Source organism: Chiloscyllium plagiosum, chromosome 6, assembly GCF_004010195.1.
Source record: "Chiloscyllium plagiosum isolate BGI_BamShark_2017 chromosome 6, ASM401019v2, whole genome shotgun sequence".
NCBI lineage: Eukaryota > Metazoa > Chordata > Chondrichthyes > Orectolobiformes > Hemiscylliidae > Chiloscyllium > Chiloscyllium plagiosum.
In genome coordinates this window covers 115,635,049-115,651,314 of record NC_057715.1, presented here as the reverse complement: position 1 = coordinate 115,651,314, position 16,266 = coordinate 115,635,049, and the positions used below count along the sequence as shown (strand labels likewise).

Sequence of the window (16,266 nt, the reverse complement as noted above, 5' to 3'; positions counted from 1 at the left end):
TCCCCCACTGACCTATTGTACTCTATGCTACTCTAACCCCACCCCCAACCCTCCTCTAGCTTATCTCTCCACGCTTCAGGCTCTCTGCCTTTATTCCTGATGAAGGGCTTTTGCCTGAAACGTCAATTTCGAAGCTTTTCGGATGCTGCCTGAACTGCTGTGCTCTTCCAGCACCACTGATCCACTACCTCAAAGGGTAGCTGTACCATCCGCATATGAATCAGACAATATCAGAGCTGCATTGAGACAATGGTCTTTAGTCACCTCGGTTTTGAAGGGGTAGTGAGGGCAGTGGTGGGGCAGCTGTGTCTGCAGCCTCCTCTGGGCTCGAAGTAGTGGCTCAGTGGGAAACACTGTTACCTCCATTGAGAGGTTATAGGCTCAAGCCCAGCTGTGGAGACAGCAGCATGAGAATTCCAGCTGACTGTCCCAATGCAGTACCGAGGGAGGGCCACACTGTTAGCAGTGTGTTTTGTTTTCATTAAACAGTTGACCTGCCTGCCCACTCACCTGGATACAAACAACCACATGGCACTACTCCAGAAGAGAGGGCGGTCCTGCCCACTGTCTTTATTAAATCCCCTCATCAATACAGTATTACTAAAACAGTTTCTCCAGTCAATATCACGTTGTTATTTGTGTGAACATCGGTTACTGCATTTCCACTTCACCTGACAAAGAGGCAATGCTCCGAAAGCTTGAGGCTTCAAATAAACCTGTTGGACTATAACCTGGTGTCGTGTGAGTTGTGGAAGTGAAATTGCTTTTTACAAGTTCAGTTTCTCCCATCAGATTATTTGTGACAATCGCAAAAATTGTAAAAGTGAACCACAAGGAGGGTGTCAGGCTGAGGGCTCAGCTTGACAATTTTAATAGACTAGGTACAGAAAAACAACATCCATTTGGTGGAGAGACAGGAACTAAAGATTTACTTTAATTGCCAAAATAAAATCAAGGTGGGGGACGTAAGACGCAGGGAGCTGTTGTGACCTGGAACGTGCTGGCTGAAAGGGAGCTGATTCAACCAGGAACTTTCAAAAGTAAAGCAGCACGGTGGCTCAGTGGTTAGTGCCACTGCCTCACAGCACCAGGGATCCCGGTTCAGTTCCATCCTCAGGTAGCTATCTGTGTGGAGTTTGCACATTCTCCCTGTGTCTGCATGGGTTTCCTTTGAATGCTCTGTTTTTTTTCCCACAGTCTGAAGATATATGGGTCAGTCATCAGAAATGCAGTGTCACGGGGATGAGGTGGGGTCTGAATGGGATGCTCTTTAGTGGATTGATGTGAAGTCAATAGGCCGAATAGCCTGTTCTACACTGTACGGATTCTAAAGTAGAAAATCACAGGACCATGGCAACCGTGAGAGGAAATTCCTTCCAACTAAATATCAGGAAGTGTGAAAATATTTGATCCTGGCTACAAACTCATTTTCCCAGCCACAGAATGCACAGCACAATAACATATAGTCAGTTGTGTGTGCAGGGGATCCAATTCTTTGTAACACAGCTGCTACAGCCGACGCTCAGCTGAGTGAAATTCTGTCAATACACATCTGTGGCAACGCCCAAGAGTCCCAAAACAACCACGCCTCCAATCCTGATGCACTACTGAGCATAAAACAGTAGCAGGCGAGGGTAATTCAGCTTTTCATACCTGCTCCAGCATTCAATACACTGAGCTAACTGTAACCTCAACTCCACGATCCCACTTACCCCTGGAAACCTCTCGCCACCCCCCCCCCAATCAGAATCTATCCACTGCCATCATAAAAATATTCAAGGATACAGGTACAGTTACAACATTTAAAAGACATTTGGATAAGTACATGAATAGGAAAAGTTTGGAGGTTTATGAGCCAAGTGCAGGCCGATGGGAATAGTTTAGTTTGGGATTATGTTTGGCATGGACTGGTTGGACCAAAGGATCAGTTTCTGTGCTTTTTGATCCTATGACTCTGCTTCCACCACCTTTTCAGGGAGATAGTTCCAAGGTTTATGACCCTCTGAAAGAATAAAATTTGGCATTGTTTCTGTTTGAAATGGGTGTCCCTTGATTTTTAAGCAGAAATCCCCTAGTTCTAGACTCTCCAATGAGGTGAAACATTGTTTCCCGATCTACCCCATCAAGACCCTTTGGGATCTTATCTGATTGTGAACATATCCATCTGATCCTCCATACCTCTGCTACTACAGAATCAACCATTCCAACACTCTCCTGTATGGTATTCCACAGTACACCCCTTTGTAAATGTCAGCTCTTCCAAAAACATCCACCCCCTATTGCATACTCTTATTACCCATAAACCACTCACCAAATTGGTTCCAAGCCTCAATTTTAAGATTCTTATCTTTGCTTTCAGTTCACTCCGTGGGCTCAACACTCTCTACCTCTGTAACTTCATCCAAACCTACATCCGTCTCAGGTCATTGCCCTCCTCCAGTTCTGGGCCGTTCCATTGTTGGCAGCCATGCTTTCAATCGCCTTTGTCCCAAGCTGCCGTCCTTACCTAGTCTGACCTACATGTAACTCCAGACCCACAGCAACGTGGTCGACGCTTAGCTCCCCTCTGAGATGACCAAGCAAACCACTCAGTCTAAGGTCAATTAGGATGGGTGACAGATGCTGGCTCCGCCAACAACGCCCACATCCCATGTAAAGATCAGGAGCCGTTAAAGAAAGAAATCTCGATTCCTTAAGCAGAGGCGATGACAGATCAAGTTGGCGTCTCCTTCAATGGTCCCTCCCAGACCCCCCCCAGAAACAGATGAAACTAATGATGGTAAATAAAATCAATGAGTGAAGGGGAACTACCTCAGAGGGTAGTTACACTATCTGCATATGAATCAGTCAACATCAGAGCTGCATTGAGACAATGGTCTTTAGTCACCTCGGTTTTGAAAGGGGGTGGGGCAGCTGTGTCTGCAGCCTCCTCTGGGCTCGAAGTAGTGGCTCAGTGGGAAACACTGTTACCTCCATTAAGAGGTTATAGGCTCAAGCCCAGCTGTGGAGACAGCAGCATGAGAATTACAGCTGACTGTCCCAATGAATCCCCTCACCAGTATTATTAAAACAGATTGTTCAGTCAATGTCAAGTTGCTATTTGTCTGAACAGTGATTGTTGCACTTTCTGCATTACAATATTTACTTCACTGGCTGAAGTATTTTGGAATTTCCTAAATCATAAAATCATAGCATCGTACAGACCCTTCAGTCCAACTCTTCCATGCTGACCAGATATCCAACATTAATCTAGTCCCATTTGCCAGCATTTGGCCCATATCCCTCCAAACCCTTCCTGTACATGTACCCATCCAGATGCCTTTTAAATGTTGTCATTGTACCAGCCTCCAACACTTCCTCTGGCAGCTCATTCCATACACGCACCACCTTCTGCATGAAAGATTTGCCTGTTAGATCATTTTTAAATCTTTCCCCTCTCACCTTAAACGTATGCCCTCTAGTTTTGAACTTTCCGAACCTGGGAAAATACCTTGTCTATTCAGGCAGGTGGAAGTGAATACTGCAGATGCTGGAGATTAGAGTCAAGATTAGAGTGGTGCTGAAAAAGCACAGCAGGTCAGGCAGCATCTGAGGAGCAGGAAAATTGATGTTTGCTGCTTGACCTGCTGTGCTTTTCCATGAGCACTCTAATCTTGTCTGTTCACCCTATCCATAGCCTTCATGATTTTACAACCCTCATTCAGCCTTTGATGCTCCAGGGAAGTCAGCCCCAGCCTGTTCAGCCTCTCCCTATAGCTCAAACCCTCCAACCCTGGCAACATCCTTGTAATCTTTACTATGCCCTTTCAAGTTTAACAACATTTTTTCTGTCGCAGGGAGACTGGAATTGAATGGAGTATTCCAAAAGTGGCCAAGTTTGTAACAGCCTGGATAGGGGTAGATGGTGGCACAGGGGTGGCATCACTAGGCTGGTATTCTAAAGGTCCTAGCTCACATCAGGGGATTCAAATCCTGCCAAGACAATTCCTAAATTGTCATCAGTAATGATGGCCATGAAACCATCTTCAAATGTCGCAAAATCCATCTGGTTCACCAACAAAGATAGAAATTGCTGGAAAAACTCAGCAGGTCTGGTAGCCTCTCTGCAGAGAAAGCAGAGTCAACGTTTTGGATCCAGTGAACCTTCTTGCAAACAGATGGCCATTCACTATTGCCCTTGAAGTGGATAAAGTCACTATAGTCCCAGAGGTTGCTCTCTCATTAGAGAGAGTTGTCAGGCAGTGGTTTAACCTGACGGTCACCACATCTCATTTGAGGAGAGAGGTTATGAAGGACAGTCCAGCTGGTGCAGGAATTGCACCCACACTACTGACATCAATCTGGATCACAAACTAGCCATTCAGCCAATTGAGCTCACCAAGACCCAGTGAGTGTTCAACCAAGGTATAGTACAACTTCGATTATCCGAACAAGGTGGGCAGGTAGTATTCTGTTCGGATAACTGATTGTTTGGATAATTAGTTGTTTAGATAATTGATTGTTTGAATAACAGATAATGTTTTTATGGAACCTTGAGATCTCGCTCAGATAATCTGAAATTCGGATACGTGACATTTGGATAACCGAGGTTGTTCTGTACTGTCTGTCCATTCTGTGGAAAAGTCAATAGTTTGGCAAATTACATGCTCGCTAATGAACTCTCCATGACAACAGCTCTACCAATTAAAGCCCATTTGCCGACCAATCAGCATCTTCTTCTTGTGTAGGATAAACCTTTGTTGGAGTGGAGTGCATCATTTCTCCCTCCAACTCTATTTTGATTTAGTCCCTACCCACCCCTTCACTGTTTTGATCACACAGCACTGCCCTTTGATGCGAAGGGCAGTGTTTGTCACTGGCCACCTGGGTGTTTTCCTATCTTCCTGGTGGTGGAAATTGAATAAAAGATTGGTGCACTTTGTGTCTTTCACTGTGTCTCACACCTGCACACACACACCATGGGTGCTGGGGATAAAATAAGCACTACCGCACTTAGGTGGTAGTGTGGGGATTAAAAAAAAAATAAATAAACCTTTGTTCACATAGCACTGCCCTTTGATGTGAAGGGCAGTGTTTGTCACTGGCCACCCGGGTGTTTTCCTATCTTCCAGGTGGTGGAATTTGAATAAAGATTGGTATAAAAAAAAGATAAACCTTTGTTCCATTTGAGATGTTATATTCTTGCAATTCCCATCCTGAAATATTAACACGACTTCTCTCTCCATAGATACCGTCTGCTCTGTTGAGTAACTTTTTAATTCACTCATGGATTGTGGATATCACTGACTGGGTCAACCTCCATATCTGGGGCAAGAACGTTAAGTAACAAGCAAACTAACCCTTTGTGCGCTTAAGCATCTGTTTCCGCTGCACAGCAGTACACACTTCTTTTTTATTCATGGGACATTACTGCTGCTGGCTGAGCCAATATTTATTGCCCATCCCTAGTTGCCCCTTGAGAAGGTGGGGGTGAGCTGTCTTCTTGAACCGCTGCAGTCCATGTGCTGTAGGTAGACCCACAATGTCCCTTAGGGAGGGAATTCCAGGATTTTGATCCAGCAGCAGTGAAGAAATGCCGATATATTTCTAAGGCAGGATGGTGAGTGGCTTGGAGGGGAATTTGCACGGGGTGGAGGGTGTTCTAGGTCTTTTTAATTGGCTTAACCTCTGAGATCACGTTGCAACTGTTCCATAGAAGAGCAAGGGAGTTCTCCCTATTGCCTGAGTCAATATTTATCCCACAACCAAGCACACCACAAGTAGTTTTGATGGTCATTTTAAAATTGTTATTTATGGAAACTTCATGCACACAAACTACTTGCTGGATTTTTATGCTTACATCAGTGACTACAATACCACGACGCTGTCAGGAGATAGCATTAGCTGAGCTAGTGTAAAACTTTGTAAAATTAGTAGGCTGCGAAATAAGAGGATTTGGCAAACTTTTAAAATGACAGGGTATGAGACCAATGATGTCCTCAATGTGCTAGAAATTAGCAACTACATAACATTTAGTTATAAATACAAACCTGATGGTATGAAGGACATAGTAAACACCAATTTATTTTTCCTCATATAACTTTTCCTCGTACTCAGCATTTAAACATAGGAATGTGGAAAAGAAAGAGGCTATTGAGTTCCTTAAGCCTGTTCCACCATTCAACAAGATCATGACTGGACTATTATCATAACACAAAAACATTGAAAATAGGAATAGGAGTAGGCCATTTGGTGTTCAAGTCTTCTTCTCACCTTTGAGATTTGGTACTCTTGCAATTTTGACCAGATGAGTACAGGATGGAAAACTTTAACACTATCTTTCTCATTTTTAGTCTACACACCCCGTCCTAGACTCCCCAGCCAGTGGAAATATTTCTTTTTGATCGACTTTGTCAATCCTTTTTAAATTCTTGAAAAATTCAAGCCAATTAAACTTCAAGTTTCAGGGCCCCCAACAACCCTCCCCCCGTCCCAACCCTCCAAGATCCTTTTGTCATTTCCAATTCTGACCTCTTGCTCACCTTTGATCTTCATCACGCCACCAATGGCAACCATGCCTTTAGCTGCCTGAGTCCCTTATTCTTGATGCAGAGCTTATGCTTGAAACGGTAACTCTCCTGCTCCTCAGATGACCAGCCGTGCTTTTCAAGCACCATATTTTTGAACTCCCAAACCCAAGTCTCCAAGCTTTGGGATTCTGTCTCTGAATTGTCTCTCAACCTTGCGATCTTCCTTTAAGATGCCCTATAAAACCTAACTCCTTGACCAACTTATTGCTCACGGGACTTGTGATCTCCTTAAAGAGCTCGGTGTCCAATTTTGTTTGCATCTTCTCCTGTGAACTGCAACGTTTAAGATGCCATAGAAATGCAAGTTGCTGCTAAGACTTAGTTTCCTCCATTTTTTCAATAACTCTATTGGTCTTGAGCATAGCAACTTTGCATTACAGGGCGGCACAGTGGTTAGCACTGCAGCCTCACAGGGCCAGGGACCTGGGTTCGATCCCAACTTCGGGCAACTGTCTGTGTGGAGTTTGCACCTTCTCCTAGTGTCTGTTTGGGTTTCCTCTGGGTGTTCCAGTTTCCTCCCACAATCCAAAGATGTGCAGCTCAGGTGGATTGGCCATGCTAAATTGCCCATAGTGTTAGGTGCATTAGTCAGAGGGAATTGAGTCTGGGTGGGTTACTCTTTGGAGGGTTGGTGTGGACCTGCTGGGCCAAATGGCCTGTTTCCACACTGTAGGGAATCTAATCAGAACAGCTCTTAGCTTCCATTCGACAGCATTCCTCAAGACTTCGATGTGGGCAATGAGTACTGGTTGAGGTGTTGAAGGCCGTATGGAGTGATGGAACACCCTGGAGAACACTGCAGAGCAGATGAAGAAGGAATCTTTACCACAACATTAAGTGACATTTTGTTTTGACTACAATAGTTCAGTGATAATTTTGTCAACCAGAAGATCAAATTTTCATGAGTGAGGGTGATCAGGTTGACTGGATTGCCCGACAATGTGCCAGCATGAGTTGGATGGGCTAAATGGCCTCTTCTGCTGCCCTAATGACTGCACTTGGCATTGTTGAGCAAAACCGTTATGGGCTCAAGTGCAACCAGAGGTTTGAGCATAAAAACAGGTTGGGATTGTCTACTCTCTGGAGTTTAGAAGAATGAGGGGGGATCTCATTGAAACATCCAGGATTCTTAAGGGGCTTGACAGGATCAATACTGAGAGGATGTTTTTCCTCATGGGAGAGTCTAGCACCAGAGGGCACAGTCTCAGAATAAAGGGACACCAATTTCAGATGGGGAGGAATTCCTTCTCTCAGAGGGTTGAGTGTCTTTGGAACTCTTGTCACAGAGAGCTGTGGGGTCAGAGTCCTTGTGGATATTTAAGACTGAGATAGATTTTTGATCAATTAAGGGTTACAGGGAAAGAGCAAGAAGGTGAATGTCCAATCAGCCATGAACCTATTGAGTGGCAGAGCAGGCTTGATGGGCTGAATGGCCCACTCCTGTTTCTATTTGGTATAGATGTACGGTCTTACAATCTCAGCTGACAGACCCAGGGTATTACTGAGAGTGTGCAACATTGTCAGCTGCTTACCAGATGTGACATCAAACCGTCCCCTTACTTATGTGAGGAAGAGCAGAGAAATCATTCCCTGTTATCCTGGGAAATATTCCTCCCTCAACCAACATCATGAGAAACACATTATCTTGTCTTTATCTCTTTGCTGCTTGTGAGATTTTACTCAAGTCGACTGCAAGGATTTCTACATCACTGCAGTGACAAAGCTTCATTGTCTGGAACGTGCACTGGAGGAGAAAGTGAGGACTGCAGATGGTGGAGATCAGAGCTATCACTGGGTCATCCTGAAATAGTGGAACTGCATGTTACAGTAATGATTCTTTGGAAGCATTTGTCTCTTCTTTATCATGAATGTGGCATGATGTTTCTCTATGAACAAAATTACATGCCTGTGCGTGTAAAGAACATGCTCTATCATATTAAATAACAACATAAGAAGTTGGAGCATGAGTAGACCATTCATTTGATGCAATCAGGACTGAACTTATCCCCAAACTCAACTCCAATTTCCTGCCGGCTTTCCATAGCCCTCCATAGCCCTTAACTGATTTAAAATCTGTCCATCTCCTCCTTAAATTTATTCAATGTTCTGGTATCCTCCACACTCTGGGGGAGTGAATTCCACAGATGCATGACCCTTTGAGGGAAGCAATTTCTCCTCATCTCTGTTTTAAATCTGCCATCCCTTATCCTATGACCTCTCATTCTAGATTGCCCCACAAGGATAAACTACATCTACTTTGTCAATCCCCTTTAGCATCTTATACACTCCTCTCATTCTTTTAAACTTCAGCGAGCATAGGCCAAAGCTGCTCAGTTCTCCTCATACGGCAAGTCTTTCATCTCTGGCCAGCGGTAGAGATAAATGTGTTTGATTCAAAGTGGTGCCCAAACTGTTAGACCACTGCAGGCAGCATGAGAAAAAGTGAGGCGCTATCTTTAATGCTGAGGACGTGAAATGAAAACAATATACATTTGCCAATTTTGTCTTGCCTCATTGGGACAATTCGCAAGAGTAGCAAATCAAGAGGGAAACCAGCATTTCTTCTCTACGAGCAGAGAGTATCTATCGGTTGGCATAAGGATTCTGACTGGCAGAGCTATTGGTTGCCATGGAGAATGTGCCCAGAAACACTGATTGACAGATAATTGCCAGGTTTTGTTTCACAAAGCAAGTCTGGGATATTCTGAGCTTGCCATTCTCCTACCTTCTTCACAGAACCTTGCACATTATTACTTTTCAGAGAACAATCCCAATTTCTTTTGAAAGACTTGAGGGAACCTCCCTCCCGCACACTCAGACAGTACATTCCAGACCCTAACCACTCGCTGGGTGAAAAGGTTTTTTCCTTGTGTCTTCATTGCTCCTTTAGTACTTTGTCTTAAATCTCTGCATCCTCATTCTCCACCTTGTACCTTTCCTTGTCAGCTCTGTCACAATTTTGAGCACTTCCATCAAGTCTCCCTTTCTCCTTTCTCTTCTCCAAGAAAAAAACACCTTCATATTTTGAACTCTCCTATCAACTCTCTCCTGCCTTCTCTGTTCTAAGGAGAACCACCCCAGCCTCTCCAGTCTCTCTACATTCAGTTAAATCTCTGGTTCTGTACATGTAAACCCACTCCTCACCATCTCCATGCTCTTTGTTTCATAAAGGTTTTGATATTCTGAATTAGAAACAATGTTTTAACGAAAACCAAACCTTTTGTTTGTAAATGGTTAACACAACCTGGTTCCTATGGCCTGTAGCAGTGACAGTCTCAGTCATACAATGAATTGAAGGAAACCTTTGTTTGTGTGTCATTTGTGATTAGTTCAGGAAATGCAAAAGTGATGCTGCAGCAATATTCCTGCTCCTTGACTTGAACTCTGTGTAGAAACACTGACAGCAAATCCCCAGTGTGGGACTTTCAATCTCGAGTCATGTCACAAAGGTGCAAGATGCAACAACAACTCATATTCTTCCAGCGCCTTTTAACATTAATGAAAAGTCCCAAAAGTGCATTAGGTGAGTGATTATCAAACAAACTTTTGACACTGAGTCACATAAGGATAGCCAATGAAGGACCTCCAAATTGTAGTCACTGCCAAGAAATGTGCACAGCAAGCTCCCACTAATGCCAGTGTGATATTGTCTCATCTGCTGAGTAGAGTCATGAACAGGGAATCAAAATGCCAAATTACTTAAGAGACACCACAGGAATTTGGAAAGACAATTTTTCTTTTTCAACAGGGATTGCAAGCCAAGCTCAAAGATCTCTATTGCAAGTGGAATGGAGGGAAGTCTTGCTACAACTGTACAGGGCATTGGCAAGCCCACACCTGGAGTCCTGTGCACAATTTCAGTCACATTATCTCAGAGAACACTGGAGCCTGGGTCATTGAATCTATTCAAGGCTGAGTTAGATTGTCCAGTGACTCCTACTGCTAATTCATGTGTCTGTCTGTCTGTGTGCATCTGTGTGTGTGTCTGTGTGTGTATGTCTGTGTATCTGTGAGTGTGCGTGTCTGTGTGTGTGTATGTGTATCTTTCTGTGTGTCTGTCCATGTGTGCCAGTCTTGAGTGGGATTCAACCCATAACCTTCTGATTTAGCAGCAAGGTTGATGCCAAGTGAGTTACATCAATCAAGGTAGATGTGGCAGATTTCCAACACTATCAGACCACTGGTGCATGACTTGTATCTTAACAATGAGGACTGTTAAAGACAGGCAGGAAAGTGCACATCAGGCCACAGTTCTCATCTGCCACAATTAAACTGAATGGGGAGGGGAGTCAGGATCAATGGGCTGAATGATCTCGCCCAGCTTCTTTAGGTTACTTACAGTGTGGAAACAGGTCCTTCGGCCCAACAAGTCCACACCGACCTGCAACCCACCCAGACCCATTCCCCTACATTTAGGGGAGTCAGGATCAATGGGCTGAATGATCTCGCCCAGCTTCTTTAGATTACTTAGTGTGGAAACAGGTCCTTCAGCCCAACAAGTCCACACCGACCCGCAACCCACCCAGACCCATTCCCCTACATTTACCCCTTCACCTTACACTACGGGCAATTTAACCAATTCACCTGACCTGCACATCTTTGGACTGTGGGAGGAAACCGGAGCACCCGGTGGAAACCCACGCAGACACGGGGAGAATGTGCAAACTCCACACAGAGAGTCACCTAAGGCGAGAATTGAACCAGGGTCTCTGGCGCTGTGAGGCAGCAGTGCTAACCACTATGCCACCATGCCGCCCGTCTATTCTTACAAAGATCCACCAGAACATGGGGAGAGTTCACCTACTCTTCTGCAAGGTGGTGCCAGGGATCCAATTATTTATATCAAACTGCAAGGGCAGATGGGTTTAACATTCCAACAAAGGATAGTATCTTCAATAGAATCACAGAATCTCTACAGTGCAGAAACAGGCTAATCAGCCCATTAAGTCAACATCAATCCTCTAAAGAACATTCCACCCAGACCAAACCCCCTACCTTATCCCCATACTTCCCATGGCTAACCCACCTAGCTTACACATCTCTAGACACGATGGACAATAATTAGCATGGCCAATCCCTCGTAACTGCAGATCTTTGGACTGTGGGAGGAAACCGGAGAACCTGAAGGAAACCCACACGAATGTGGGGAGAACGTGCAATCTCCACGCAGACAGTCACCCGAGGCTAGAATCGAACCCCGGATCCCTGGCACTCTTCAACTATCGCACTGGGTGTATTCTTTTTTAATCACAGGATGTGGGTGTCACTGGCTAGGCCAGCTTTGATTGCTTATTCCTAATTGCACTGAGGACATTTAAGCGTCAATCATCATTGCTAGGGCTCAGGAGTCAGATGGAAGCCAGACTATGTAAGGACAGTAGTTTCCTTCCCTAATGGTGGTACATGGTTGAATAACTTCAGGGCAGAGGAGATGACCTGGGGGTTGCAGTGAGAGAGAGAGTGACCCACTGAGATTCTTGTGGAGAGAGGAGGAGAACTTCTTCAAGGTAAGCATTCTTGCAAGAGGATTTGCAGTAAGGTTAAAATCAACTAGGCAAAAATGAGGACTGCAGATGCTGGAGATTAGAGTCAAGATTAGAGTGGTGCTGGAAAAGCACAGCAGGTCAAGCAGCATCCGAGGAGCAGGAAAATCGACGTTTCGGGCAAAAGCCCATCATCAGCCCTTTATCACCTCCTCTGCCCTGAAGCTCTTCAACCATGTCCTACCCTCTTCTCTGACCTATCACCTTCATCCTCACCCCCATCCACCTATTGTACTCTTTTCTACCTTCTCCCCAGCCTCCCATTTATCTCTCCATCCCGGAGGCTCCCTGCCTTCATTCCTGATGAAGGGCTTTTGCCCAAAACGTCGATTTTCCTGCTCCATGGATGCTGCCTGAACTGCTGTGCTTTGCCAGCACCACTCTAATCTAGACTCCGATTTCCAGCATCTGCAGTCCTCACTTTGGCCATGTGATAACAAGGCCTGTTGTGTGGGATTGGGGTAAAGACACGGGACAGGGTGCCTCCAGCCCTAAAGTTATTGAACTCGACACTGAGTTCAGAAGGCCGTAGAGTTCCCAAATGGAAAGTGAAGCGTTGTTCTTCCAGGCTTGTCTGAGCTGCACTGGAGGACTACAGCAAGCCTGAAACAGAGATGTTGGCCAGGAAACACTGTGGTGTGTTTACATGTCAGATAATTGGAAGTTTTTTTGCTGGCATAATGTAGGAGTTCAGCAAAGCTGTCACCCAGTCTACACTTCATTTCCCCAATGTAGAGGTAACCACATTGTGAGCAGGAGACTAGATTGCGGGAAGTGCAGGTAAATCGCTGGAAGGTAAATTCACCTGGAAGTTACATTCGGGCCATTGGATACTGAGGAGGGAGGAAGTAAACGGGCAGGTGTTACACTTTCTGCGGTTGGAGGGGAAGGTGCCATGGGGCTGTGGAGGATGTTGAGAGTGAAGGACCAGATGAACAAGGAACTTGAAGGTGGGCTATCAGTGTTCACTCAGCTCTAGACAAAGGAAATCATTCATCATCAAAGCATTCTGATAAATTGATTGCAGTGCTGTGCCTCATTACCTCATAATGGAAATTCTGATGGGTGCGCTGAAGCTCCGCTATTAGCTTAACTCACCCAGTGGGGTCAGCCCTCAACTCCTAGGCTGGCAGCAGAAAGGGAGCCAAACTCAGTTGAATGGCAGGCGTGACTGAGCAGCTACAGATGAGCTACAGCGGATGTGAAAGGATGGTACAGGGCAGAAAATTATGACAGTAGCCCTCTTGGCTAAGACAGTTACCAGCAACATCAGCAGCAGTCACTACATAAATGCAGGTCTAGTTTCCTTATAAATAAATCAGGAGCTCTACTCTTGTACAATGTTATCCTTCTCCAAAAAGAAACCCATGCAAAATGGGGTTCAGAAGAAGAGTCAAACTTGACTCAAAACATTAACTCAGCTTTCCCTCTGCAGATGCTGCTGACCTGGAGAGTTTCTCCAGAATTCTGATGGAAATTGGATTTAACTTTAGTACTTGGGAGTCCCATATCTCAGGAAGGATGCACTGGTCCTGGAGCATGTTCAGAGAAGGTTCACAAGAATGGTCCCTGGAATGAAAAGCTTAACATATGAAGAATGTTTGAGGACTCTGGGTCTATACTGGATGGAGTTTAGAAGGCTGAGGAGGAATATTATTAAAACTTACAGAAGACTGAGTGGCCTGGATGTTAGGAAGATGTTTCCATTGGTGGGAGAGACTCGGACCTGAGGGCACAGCCTTAGAGTATTTGGAAGATCTTTTGGAATGGAGATAAGGAGAAACTTCTTCAGCCAGAGAGTAGGGAATCTATGTAATTCATTGCCACAGAAGGCTGTGGAGGCCAGGTCACTGAGTATATTTAAGACTGAGACAGATAGGTTCTTGATTGTAAAGGGGATCAAGGGTTATGAGGAGAAAGCGGGAGAATGGGGATGAGAAACTTATCAGGAGAAAGTGAGGACTGCTGATGCTGGAGGTCAGAGCTGAAAATGTGTTGCTGGAAAAGCGCAGCAGGTCAGGCAGCATCCAAGGAGCAGGAGAATCGACGTTTCGGGCATAAGCTCTTCTTCAGGATTCCTGAAGAATGGCTTATGCCCGAAACGTTGATTCTCCTGCTCCTTGGATGCTGCCTGACCTGCTGCGCTTTTCCAGCAACACATTTTCAGCTGAGGAACTTATCAGCCATGATTGAATGGCTGAGCAGGCTCGATGGGCTGAATGGCCTAATTTCTGTTCCTATATTTTATGGCCTTATGGGAGTCACAGCTTGGGCTCTGGAATAGTTTCAAAAGCTATGAAAATGTGACTTTTCCACCAACAGATAAGTCAATTAGAGCTCATTTTTTAAAAAAAGTTTGTTATCTAAGTTTTTGAAAACAAGTCTGCCAGCGAATTGATTGGCATTTCCTGCATAGTCTGCACCTGATAACATCTATCAAACGAGAAAACCTTCCTTCCTCCCAACACTGGCAAGTTTCTTTTTAAGAACTTAATAGTTATTCAAATACCAAACTCTGACTTCAGAGTCAGACCCTGACAAAATAGAGAGGTTGGGGGGGGGGGGAAGCTTGCCAGAATCCTGTTGGACAATTTGCAAGTGTTACTTGTGAGAGAGGGTAACAGTATAATGCAAACTAACCCCACTGTGGAATTTCACAAGCTCAAATTCCCTGACTTGAGCTCAGATCAAAGTTTGCACGCGTCTAAAAGAAAGCGAAAGAATTCTATATTTTATAAAAGTAAAGCGTTCACACAGATCGAGCAACTCCTCTCTCTTTCTCTCCCTCTGCAACCCCCCTCGGTTCCTAAGACTTTATGAAAATTTTCATTAAGTTATAAAGAACTTTTACTCACAGTTTCCTGTCGACTTTCCCCGGGAAACCTTTTCGCGTGTGTTGGAGTCGGCAAGAAGCTCCGGGTTTGTTGCTAATCTTTTGGAGGAGGGTCAGGGTGTGTTAAGGAAACTTGTCCATTCAGAAACATGAAACAGAAATAAACACACACAGTGGTCTTCTTACTGTGAGGATCGTCCCTTGGATATTAATCAATTTGGAACGTAACTTCGTGCAGTATTCATTCGACCGTAGAAAGGAGTTTCGGTTTGGGATTGTGCAGCGCGGGCAGCCAATCGGCCCGACAGAGCTGTGCTAGCCCTCTGATGTAGACTGTTTTGGTTGTTATTTTCCTTGCATTTATTGCCCATCCTTACTTTCCCTGCACAAGTGGTGCGGAGCTGCTTTGTTGTCCTTGGGTTGTGGGGACACCCGGAAGGAATTTGAAGATTTAGGAAGGGAATTTGAAGATTTTGATTAGCTACACTTATAGAATGGCGGTAACATAGCCCCAAATCAGGATATTGTAACTTGGAGGAGGACTGGCAGAGGGAATTGTCCTCCTGTTTTGATTTGATTTGATTTATTATTGTCACATGAACATAGTGAAAGGTTTTGTTTTGGGTGCAGTACAGGTAGATCGTACCATACAAAGTGCATTAGGGTAATCAAACAGTGAGGAATACAATGTTACAGCTGCTGAGAAGGTACACAGAGGGCGAGATCAACATTAAATTCGAAATTTGTGAGGTCCATTCAGGAGTCTAATAACAGGGGAGAAAAGCTGTTCTTGAATCTGTTTTACATGTATCCAAACTTTTATTGCTTCTGCCTGATGGAAGATGGAGTATAACCAGGATGGGAGGGGTTTTCAATTTTGTATCTGCTGCCTTTTGTCTCTCTGGGCGGTAGAGGTTGCTGGTTTGGAAAGTGCTCTTGTAGGAGGCTTTCAAATTGCTGCACTGCATCTTGTCACAATTAGGAAGGATGGTGAATGCACGTGATCTCTGATTGGGAGGATTGCAGAGACCCCAGAGGGATGTGGACTTAGGGAGGTTACAGAGGCAGGGATAGATGAGACATGGAGGGATTTGGAAGCCAAGCTAAGAATGCTCATGGTGAGTGCAAGCGAAATTTAACATTATCTTCACAAGTCAACTTTGTAAACCCTGTTCTCATCCAAATGAATGTTTAACCTTATGTTTCCAATTTCAATAATCATGAAGGAAATATGCTGCCCAAATTGGTTACTGCTCAAGTCTTGCTGTTTCCCAGAGGATATTATAATCATTTTATTGATCCAGACAGCTGTTTCTTATGT

The 16,266-nt window shown here is 44.6% G+C and overlaps 1 protein-coding gene across 1 annotated transcript in view; it reads right to left on the bottom strand.

The window, feature by feature from the left end:
- The window catches only part of slco2b1 (solute carrier organic anion transporter family, member 2B1), a 94,805-nt gene extending 79,312 nt beyond the window's left edge, over positions 1-15,493 (bottom strand). The window contains exon 1 of the mRNA XM_043692506.1: positions 14,968-15,493. The gene's annotated coding sequence lies outside the window, so the exon portion shown is untranslated. The remainder of the gene's footprint in view (positions 1-14,967) is intronic.
- Positions 15,494-16,266: the final 773 nt, after the last annotated feature.